Raw genomic sequence first — 11,064 nt, 5'->3', positions numbered from 1 at the left:
TACCTTAAAAACAGTCTTATTAAAAAAAGCAAAGTATGTGGATAAATAACAGAACCATTGACAATCCTTTTAACGTAATATTTATAAATTGCGTATTGCGCATAATTAAAAAAATAATCACCAGAAGAGTATATTTCTTGTGTCATAAGTCCTTACTGATATCTTTTGGTTTATTTGCATTTCTACTTGGAATAGGTTAAGTATCAAGTTACATTTCATTTTCCAAAACATAATCACATCCTTGCAATATAACATGAAGTGAATCAACTTGTCCACAAGTGTTGCATAAATTATTATTCCCATTTTGCCATTCATGTACATTATTTTTTGAGGCAATAAACCTTTGAATCATCTTGAAATTAAACGGTTTAACTTTATTATTACGAATTTGCTTTAATTTAAATGAAAATACATCCTTCCAAACAAAGTCATCACCTAAATCTAGAAAGTAATTCTAAAAATAAATGACAATTGGTTCTCTAGACTTCTTCCGTATTAACAAACGATAGTAATCTTTTACTTTCAAAACAAAAACATTTACTTTATCCCATGTTTCTATTTCTATAAGATTCGAAATATCACATTCATCTTCAAAATCATTGACATCCCTCAATCTATCTAACCGACACTGCGGAAATGCTTTCTTTAATTTTGTATATTCAAAATCAAATAGGAGCTGTTGTGCGTTCACTTTGATTAATTAATGAAGAGTCATTCTAAATACAATTTGTAATCAATTATTGAATTTTCAATAAGCCGGCATCTTGCCATTTTCGATAAAACAATATTTTTTTCTTAAAGGTTACTATTTTTCCAAATTATTTCATTTGAAATATTTTTTACTTAAAACATATCAATGAATCTTAGTTCTGAAGAAGTACAAAAAAGGTCTACATACAATTCTGGCAAATTATGTTTAGAGCATAATACATTCATATATTTATATTATAATTGAACTGTAAACAAAATGGCAAACCCCCTATTTTATCTGACCAGTATCTAAATAGTATATATTTGTAAAGCGCTTAGAGACATTTGTATTAAGCGCTATATAAAAATTAAATATTATTATTATTAAATATGTTTTTACAATTACAGATATCCATGACAAACGAAGTGAAGATATTTTACTAGCAATATAAATCATATTTAATCCATCATAATTTTATATTTTTTGGAATTCCATAAGAAACAACAAAAATAGTCTATTCAATATCTGTAAGATGTGTTTTGGTACTGGAACATCAGTTGCAGTATGCACAATTTGTAATGCCACTAACATTTTCAAAACAATTACTCTACCATAAAACGTAAGATCTCTAATTTTTACACATATTTAATAAATTTCGAATTTTATCTATTTTTACATTCCAGTTTAAATCTTGTAACAGTTTCCTATTTTCGCCTACATGTACTCCTAAATATTTAACAGGTTGATCCGTATATATATAATGTCATTATCATGAAAAAAATATATCTACATTATTCAGTTTAACAACTTCTGTCTTATTCCAATTTACTTTCGGACCTGTATAGTCTCCAAAAGCGTTAATTTCATTCATAATATATTGTGCATATTTCGTCTTATTTCACATGCTAATATTTCCACTACAGTAACTACTAAGATCATGTATATACTTTGATTAAAGAAGTACCATAATTTTGCTATTGAAAGTTCATAAGCGCGAAATCTAAATTAATCTAGCTAAAAAATTGAAGTGTATAGTGTAAAATTATCTCAAAGGACCTTTCTTTTCAAGTAAATCACCTTCGCACATCAAGTCCTCATCAGCTCTTTTCGTCCATTACAAACACCCGGGCCCTCCGGTTTTTCTCCCTCCAGAAAAATCTATTATATAGGCTGGGCTCTGCAGTCATACAGGGGTCGTATGGCTGGCTGCCAAAGGTGCCTGACAACGCAAACCATTTATTGATATTTTGCAAAAACAAGTGACAATCAGCAACCCCTTGGCCTATACAAATAAAATTACTGGGCCCCGTTGCATAACACTTATCATTGATGGTAACTTTGACATCAATGACAACTACCATGGTAACAGGCTCAACAGCCAATCAAAATCAAGGTTTCCCTGGTAGTTACCATCGATGGCAAAGTTACCATCAATGGTAAATTTTGTGCAACGAGGCTGATCCCAGCATTTGACTTGCAGTTCATCTATATAGGCCTAGACACTTAAGTTGTATTCAAATGTTACTAGGTTTTACAGTATTTCGTGCAGGGTATGGAAATAAACGCAGTTTTTAGATAACATGAAATCAGGTTTCATGCGATATTTACAACGCTACATAAAACGTATACTACTTTCGCTAGAACCAACTCGGATAGAACAATCTTATTTTTATAAACTTTATGTTGAATTATTACAAAAACCTTTAAATCAGAAGATAACAAATAATTAAAAGGAACTACCTGCACTGGTACTTGCTTATCTTACCTAATATCAACCACGACGAAACCCCACTGCATAACAAAATTAGACGAACCGTTTTATTCTTGCATGCCCATTTTATGAATCTGAACACAAAATAATTACCCCATTCCAAATACAATTATGATGATCAAGTAATTCACTTGTGGATTTAAATGGTCTCCTAGGGTATATAGAATGTTTGTTTTCGTTGTTTGCCATATTAAACATAAACCCACATGTTAAGAACAATCGTTTACTCAACATCACAATGTAATGTAAGTTACCTTAAAATATAAACCAACTTGATTCAGAATTAAAGAAAGATGTAGGCCGCCTACGTGATTGAAATAACATGATAGATATACGAATTCAGAAACCTTAGCTTTCCTCATCACATGACTCGAAACCTCCGTATTCCTCATCAATGTATTCTAGCTCATCAATATTTTGAACCCATTGGAACTGCGAATTAATCACTTTGGCCTTTCCACATGATGACAGGAGAATATCCGATAACTCTTTTCGAAAGGTTTTCCTGAAACAATTGGTGCACAAACATTGCACGGAATCTAATGTACAGAAGTAAGTGATGAGCCACTCGCCCTTTTCGATTGATATTGAGCCCCCCGCCCCAACGCTGGCTGTCGGTCCATCTGGATCGACACCAACACCAACGCTCTGCGAAATAATGGTGATGGTTTCTTTTCCTGAAGCCTGCTTCATAAATGCATACGTGCCCTTTCCCGTTAAGGCCACCAACTCACACATGAGTATCATGTTACATCTTGCACCATGGGTGTCGATCCCGGGGGGGATGGGGGGGATATATCCCCCCAATATTTCAGGTGGGGGGGGGGGGGATGGCCTGTACAATCATCCCCCCCCAATAATTCACCCTAAAAAATAAAAAAAAATTAAGAGAAAAATTAATGATGAGAGCCTGATAAGAGTAGTTAATGGTTATTACTCGCAAGATAACCATCAATATACACATTTTGCTATCTCATTTTCATAATACATACATATATACAAAGTAAATGAGACAACTGTATATGAGACAAGAATAAATTGAATTCTCGATCATACGGCTTCATCAGGAATTGATGAATTAATTCACTTTGTTAAATTGACAGCAGCATAGAAATGCAGTGCGCCAAAAAGCAACGAGCTAAATGTTAAGCGCGAAGCGCAAAAGTAGCAATCTGCAACATCAGACCATCCTGGACAATGTAAACATAGATGAACTCTGTGACGAATTCGTGATGAGAACAGAGACAAGGAGAAAGATTTTCGGACATTAGTATGACTTATAAGATAGTTCACTAGTTGTTATGTTGTTTCCGTTCACCCTTTTTAAAATTGACGTCATTGTATCTTTATTTTTATTTTATTTCCTGATATTTCCTAAAACATTTTTCATTTTTGGAGAAAGATTACTATGTCACAACTTATTTTTTTTTTTATTGAAAAGCTGATGTAGGTCTATGTCACTGGCGTACTGGTTGGTTCAACCCTCCAATAAAATCAATCCATGAATTATTCTCAATTTCATACAAGTGATTAATAAATGTTCGTGATATCACATGATTTTCAACAAAATTCGCGTTTCTTCATTTCTGTTGCAAACTGTCACATTCCCAAATAGCCAGGAAGAGCATATATTTTGTATAGTCACTAATGGGCCAAATTAGTGGCCGTTAACACTAACAGTAGTATACAATTCCTTTCCAGAAGCTATTGCGACAAGCACTGCCGGGAGATGCTACCCACCACTGTCTTGGGCTGTGCATGCAAATATTTGCGAACGAACGTTCCATACATACATCATGTGAGGAAACTGAATTTAAACAAGGATTAATATAGAGAACAGTACAACGAATCGTCTTATTTCTCTAAGAATTTAGTGAAACGGCAAAGATTCCGCGCTTTGCGCGGGAGGGGGTCAACTGAATTCAGACTAGGGTTAAGAGTTATAATTAAATGAAACGTCAAAATACACGATACAACGTATCATCTTCTCTTTCTAATAATTTAATGAAACGGCAAAGATTCCCCGCTTTGCGCGGGAGGGGGTCAACTGAATTCAGACTAGGATTAAGAGTTATAATCAAATGTAACTTCAAAGCTTCCGCGCTTTGCGCGGGAGGAGAAAAAACTGAATTCAGACAAGGACCAATACAACAAATCGTCTTCCTTCTCTAATAATTTAATGAAACGGTAAAGCTTCCGCGCTTGGCGCTGGATGGGCGAAAATGAATACAGAAAAGGATTAAGAGTAATAATTCATTGAAACGTCAAAGCTTCCGCGCTTCGCGCGATAGGGTGGGGGCGAATTGCAATCAGACAAGGACACGATACAACGAATCGTCTTCTTTCTCTAATAATTTAATGAAATGTCAGAGCTTCCGCGCTTCGCGCGAGAGGGGGAAACTGCATTCAGACAAAGATTAAGAGTCGAGAATGGCACATCGAATCGTCTTCTTTGTTTATTAATCGATTGAAACGTCAGAGCTTCCGCGCTACGCGTGGAGGAAGGGGAACTTGATTCGAACAAAGATTAAGAGTCGAGAACGGTCCAACAAATCGTCTTCTTTCTCTAAATCCTGGCTACGCAGTTGGGGAGGGGTGCAACCTGCCACACGCTTCTACCTCTTGGTTGCTTTGATCCATTGCCGAAAATATTTTGGCAACTATCATCCCCCCCAACCACGGATACAAATCGACACCCTTGTCTTGCACACCTACAGTTGCGTTCTTTGTCGTTTGGGTACCATGTCTTCAGTCCAGGTATTGAGTTTGCGCCACCCATTTTCGATTTCGAAGGTTACGTGATTGGTTTGATTGTGAAGCTCTAGGTAGCGGTTCTCAAAACTCAGCAGCAATGACTAGAAACAGAAATCTGTAAAAGAAAACGTTCAAAAAATGCCTGTTGATGCATAGAGTCTCCAGGTTTTCATTTTTAAATGGGAATTTCAAAATCTGTTACACTTTTTTTAATTTCACGCAATGAAACCACCTCTGCATAGCATTAATCCCAAATGCCTCAGTGAATCAGTTCCTGAAAGCGATATTCCTCTTAGGAGTGGTATTGAGCCTGAGAGCAATTTTATGCTATTTGGGATAATTTTTAGCTGTTAGTGAATCACCTCCTGGTCCCTTCCATATGGGAAAACTATGTGGCGCCAAGTGTAACACATGTGATTCTGTCACAAAAGTAATCTCACCAATTGATTTTGTCACGAAAGCAATCTGAAAAGTTGATGGAAATCACTCCCAAGACTGATTCTGTGGACAAAATCATTACGGGTAGTGATTTTGACCACGGAATCACTCGCGGTTGAATCTCAAATTAATTTAAATTGTTATTAACTTAAAGATTAACTTAAATAAAAATTATATACACTGTTGGTCATAATGGTTGAATAATTATTTTTACCCCAATGATTTTGACAATGATTTATTCCTAATAGATCTAGATAATAGTATACATTCTCAGATTTTATTGAATGACAATTGGGGAGTGTTTGTTTTGCGTGACTGCTAAAGCATGTGTGTGCTACAATGCTAACCAACTAGGAAACCTACGTCCTTAAGTCATAACTGACAGTAATGGAGATTAATGCCTCATAAAAGGGCACTAATATAGCACATCGACACGGTTTTGATCATGGGGGCTCACAGTAACGAGGCCATTGCTTAGCCAATAGATCATGACTGTACGCAGCGGGCGCTAGCCGCTTAGGTACATCGACGCCCCCACAAAAACAAATAAACAAAGAAAATGCAATAAATTATCAATAATTCATTGCATTTTCCCCCAGTCCCCAAAAGGAAAAATTCTTGTGTAGGGCCATGCAATATGGTTCATGGCATGCCCAGATAGAGATTTTTTTTTATGTTGGGGGTCGGGGCAAATTGCAATGAATTATTGTAGGTCGTTTTTTCCGTCAAACAAATCTCCCAATAATACCGTTGCAATGCGGTATAAATGCGACCTCAATTGACATATTTTAGAGATGTTTTAAAATGCATATTTATATCATGGACCCTACTACAGATGGACTAATAATGAGAGTCTTTCTTTGATCATATTATGCCACCGCTACCTGATAATGTATGTTAATGAGGACATTCATTTGACGCGACAATGTTGATTATGTAATCACTCATCATCACAGACAAAAGAACTTTTACATTTAATCATATTCTTTTCGCTGGGCCAGGGCCCAGAGTTTAGTTTCAGGAAAAGTATCGTGATGTAAGACCAGTTAGAGGAAAAGTGAAACCCACATTTTGACAATTTGTGTGATATTAGATTGATTTATTAAAGAAATGGACACTGGTGGACATAGCGGCCCGAATTCACAAAGGAGGTTTGTCGACAAACCTTGGTTTTCGTGCGTCATAAGACGCGTTTCGACGCGTTTTTACGAACCAGGTTTGTAAAAAAACGCGTAAAAACGCGTCATATGACGTACGAAAACCAAGGTTTGTCGACAAACCTCCTTTGTGAATTCAGTCCAGTGTGAATTCGGTCCAGTATGTCTGGACTTGCCAAACTTTGAAAAAATACATATTCTTTACTGTTCTATTACCTTCTATTTCTTGGAAATGAAGAGGATAAGTTTTAAAATGAGGTTTAAAATCATTGTGTTATAGCCAAATTAACACGTTTCTCTTGTAAACTACTTCTAATTTCCAATTGAAAACTTCATATACGTCAATATTCATATGTACGCTACAACTGCACATACATTTCCGTGATTTTAAGCGATTCAGTTTCTTTTGCGCAGGCATTTTGTATAGAGTTCCAGGCACAGTTCTGTTTTTTTTTTATGGCTGACTAGCGGCGGTCGTGATGAGATCAAAGCTTGGAAGCATGTTGGAATGTCATTATGATACTTTTGACAGAGTCAGGTGCATGCAAGTGTTATGGTACCGATCAGTGACTATTTATATCTACAAAGGCGTAATCCCATTGTGCCACACCTTTGCCACATTTTTTTCACCACCGTTTTTTTTCACCATCGTTATACATTTTTTGATTTTTTTAATAAAGATTATGTTTCAACATAGAATTTGAACAGTAAAGTATGGAGATCAAGCATGCTTATTAGATACTATACATCAAATTAAAAAATATATCTACGAATCCGAAGAAAAATACTTTGAGGAATTAAATAATTAAATAACCGAAAAAAAGTTATGATAAGAATGAAGTGAGACTGGTTAAGACTAGATATGAACAAAAATTTCAATAGAGGGATATCCATTAATTTTATTTATAGTACGAACTTAAACACATGCAAGAAATGAGTATGTTAACAATGAAGATTCGATTAAATATAGATAATGAACAAAATGAAAATCAAGAATGAAAGTGAACATAAAAACGAATTAAACTATAAAGTGAAATTAATAAATATTTTAATCGCCACTGGACATTAAATTAAAAAATTCAGCGTGGAAAATGAAAACAAAATCGTAAGAAAACTCTTTGAGAAAAAAGACACGAATACTAAAAGTAATCGTTTCATGATCTTTCGATATTTAACTATTGTGTATTTACAAAACACTATTAAACATAATTTTAAAAAACTACAGGTTTTTGATATTATGTTGGTGCCCTAAATCCTCTATCGTAAAATGTTTCCAGATGCTATCGAAAATTTCGCATTGAAATATAATGAAAGTGGTTCTATACGTGGTGAAGCAGTTTTTGCATACATGCATGTACGTGGCGAGAATAAGACCTTTCATCTTACCTTTGAAGTACTGGAACTGCAAGTCAGAAGGTTGTGTTGAACATAGGCGATTACCCTCGTACCATGCTAATTACCACAACTCCTGAAGAAATTCAAAGTAAATTTGATGGAAATCTCCGAACTACTCAGAAGAACGAATATGACAGTAAATACTCTGATATGGAAGGTCCCAACCGGCCAACTGCACAGTGCCAGAGTAATAAAATCTGCTGACGACGTGGATATGTATTTTCTCTACAGAGAGATTGCGCAAAAACCCGGACACAGTCCACTGCACATTCCCCACGTATTTGATTTTTTTCATCTTTTAAGGTTACTTTTTTTTAAACTGTTTTGTTGGAGATCAATTATAAGGTTAACAAATGTTGGGTTTACAATCTAGAAATATACCTCATTTCCTGTAGTCAAAAGTAAGTTGGGAAATAAGAAAACTCAGCTTTTTCTAGAAGGAAGAAACAAAGAATAAAATTAAGGAAAGGTTATAGATAGAAGAAACAAACAATAACACAAACAAAGGCTATAAAAGAAGAAACAAAGTATAAGATAAGGAAAGGTTATAGAAGAAGAAGAAGAAAAAAAAAGGATAACCTTTCCTAAGGTTATTTAAGGAAGAAATAAACAAATAGCAAAAGGAAAGGTTATAGAAGGAAGTAATAAATAATAACAAAAGGAAAGGTTATAGAAGGAAGAATCAAAGAATATCATAAGAAAAGGTTATAGAGGCAGATACAAATAATAACATAAAGAAATGTTATAGGAGAAAGAAATATAGAATAACACCATGAAAGGTTATAGAAGGAAGAAACAAAAGGATAACATTAGAAAGGTTATAGAAGGAAATGAAAAAGGATACCATAAGAAAGGTTACCGAAGGAAGAAACAAAGAATAACATAAGAATAGGTTTGAGAAATAAGAATCAAAGTATAACATAAGGAAACATTATATTAGGAGAAAACAAGGGATAAGTTAAGAGAAGGTTATATAAGGAAAAAATAAAAGAATAACAAAAGGTAAGGTTACAGAAGGGAGAAAACAGGATAACATAAAGAAATGTTATAGGATGAAGGAAATATGAAATAACATCATGAAAGGTTATAGAAGGAAGAAACAAAAGGATAACCTTAGGAAAGGTTATAGAAGGAAGAGAAAAGGGTACCATAGAGAAAGGTTAAAGAAGTAAAAAAAATAAAAATAAAGAGTAACAAAAGAAAACGTTATAGAAGGAAGAAACAATGAATAACATAAGGAAAAGTTATAGGAAGAGAAAAGGGAACCATAGAGAAAGGTTAAAGAAGTAAGAAAAAGTATAACATAAGAGCAGGGTATAGAAGGAAGCAAAAAAAGGATAACCTTTCCGAAGGTTATATAAGGAAGAGATAAACAATAACAAAAGGAAAGGTTATAGAAGGAAGAAACGAAAAATAATATAAGGAAAAGTTTTAGAAGGAAGAAATAAAGAATAACAAAAGGGAAGGTTATTGAAGGGAGAAAAACAAAGTATAACATAAGAAAAGATCATAGAAGGAAGAATAAAAGGTTTTAGAGGAAGATACAAATAATAACATAAAGAAATGTTATAGGAGGAAGAAATATAGAATAACACCATGAAAGGTTAGAGAAGGAAGAACTATAGAGTAGCATAACAAAAGGTTATCGAAGGAAGAATCAAAGAATAACATAAGATAAGGTTTTACAAGGAAGAAACAAAAGGATAACATTAGGAAAGGTTATAGATGGAAATGAAAAAAGATACCATAAGAAAGGTTACCGAAGGAAGAAACAAAGAATAACATAAGAATAGGTTTGAGAAATAAGAATCACAGAATATCGTAAGGAAACGTTATAGTGGGAGAAGAAACGAAAGAAAATTTAAGTGAAGTTTATTAAAGGAAAAAAAGTATAAAATAAGAAAAGGTTATAGAAATAAGAATCGAAGAATAACATAGAAAAAAGGTTATAGAAGGAGGAAACAAAGAATAACATTAGGAAAGTTTACAGAGGGAAGAAACAAAGAATAACATAAAGAAAGGTTACAGAAGAAAGAATCAAAGAATAACATAAGTAAAGGTTCTAGCAGGAAGAAACAAAAGGATAATATTAGGAAAAGTTATAGAAGGAAGTAACAAAATGATATCGTAAGGAAAGGTTATAGAAGGAAATGAAAAAGGATACAATAAGAAAGGTTACCGAAGGAAGAAACAAAGATAACATTGGGAAAGGTTATAGAAGGAAGAAACAAGTAATAACATGAGCAAATGTTATAGAGGAAGATACAAATATCAACATAACGAAACGTTTAAGAGGAGAAATATAGAATAACATCAAGAAAGGTTCTAGAAGGAAGAAGTAAAGAATACCATAAGGAAAGCTTATGGAAGGAACAAACTTAGAATTACATAAGGACAGGTTATACAAGGTAGAAACAAAGTAAAACATTAGGAAAGGTAACAGAAGGTAGAAAAAAGTAAAACAAAAAGAAAGGTTTACATATAAGAAGGGAAGAAATGATACTATACGGAAAGGTCATAGAAGGAAGTAAAAAAAAAAATGGTACCGTATGAAAAGGTTATAGAGGAAGACACAAAGAATAACATTAGGATAGGTAATAGAAGGTAGAAACAAAGAATAACATAAAGAAAGGTTATAGAAGGAAGAAATATAGAATAGCATAAGGACAGGATATAGATGAAGAAACAAAGAATAACGTAAGGAAAGTTATAGAGGAAGATACAAAGATTAATATAAAGAAAGGTTATAGAAGAGGAAACAAAGAATAACATCTGGAAAGGTTATAGAAGGAAGAAATATAGAATAGCATAAGGAAAGGATTTGCATGGAAGAAACAAAGAATAACATTAGGAAAGAA

The sequence above is a fragment of the Strongylocentrotus purpuratus genome, unplaced genomic scaffold, assembly GCF_000002235.5.
Source record: "Strongylocentrotus purpuratus isolate Spur 01 unplaced genomic scaffold, Spur_5.0 spur5_contig_817, whole genome shotgun sequence".
Lineage (NCBI taxonomy): Eukaryota > Metazoa > Echinodermata > Echinoidea > Camarodonta > Strongylocentrotidae > Strongylocentrotus > Strongylocentrotus purpuratus.
This window is presented reverse-complemented; position numbering follows the sequence as displayed.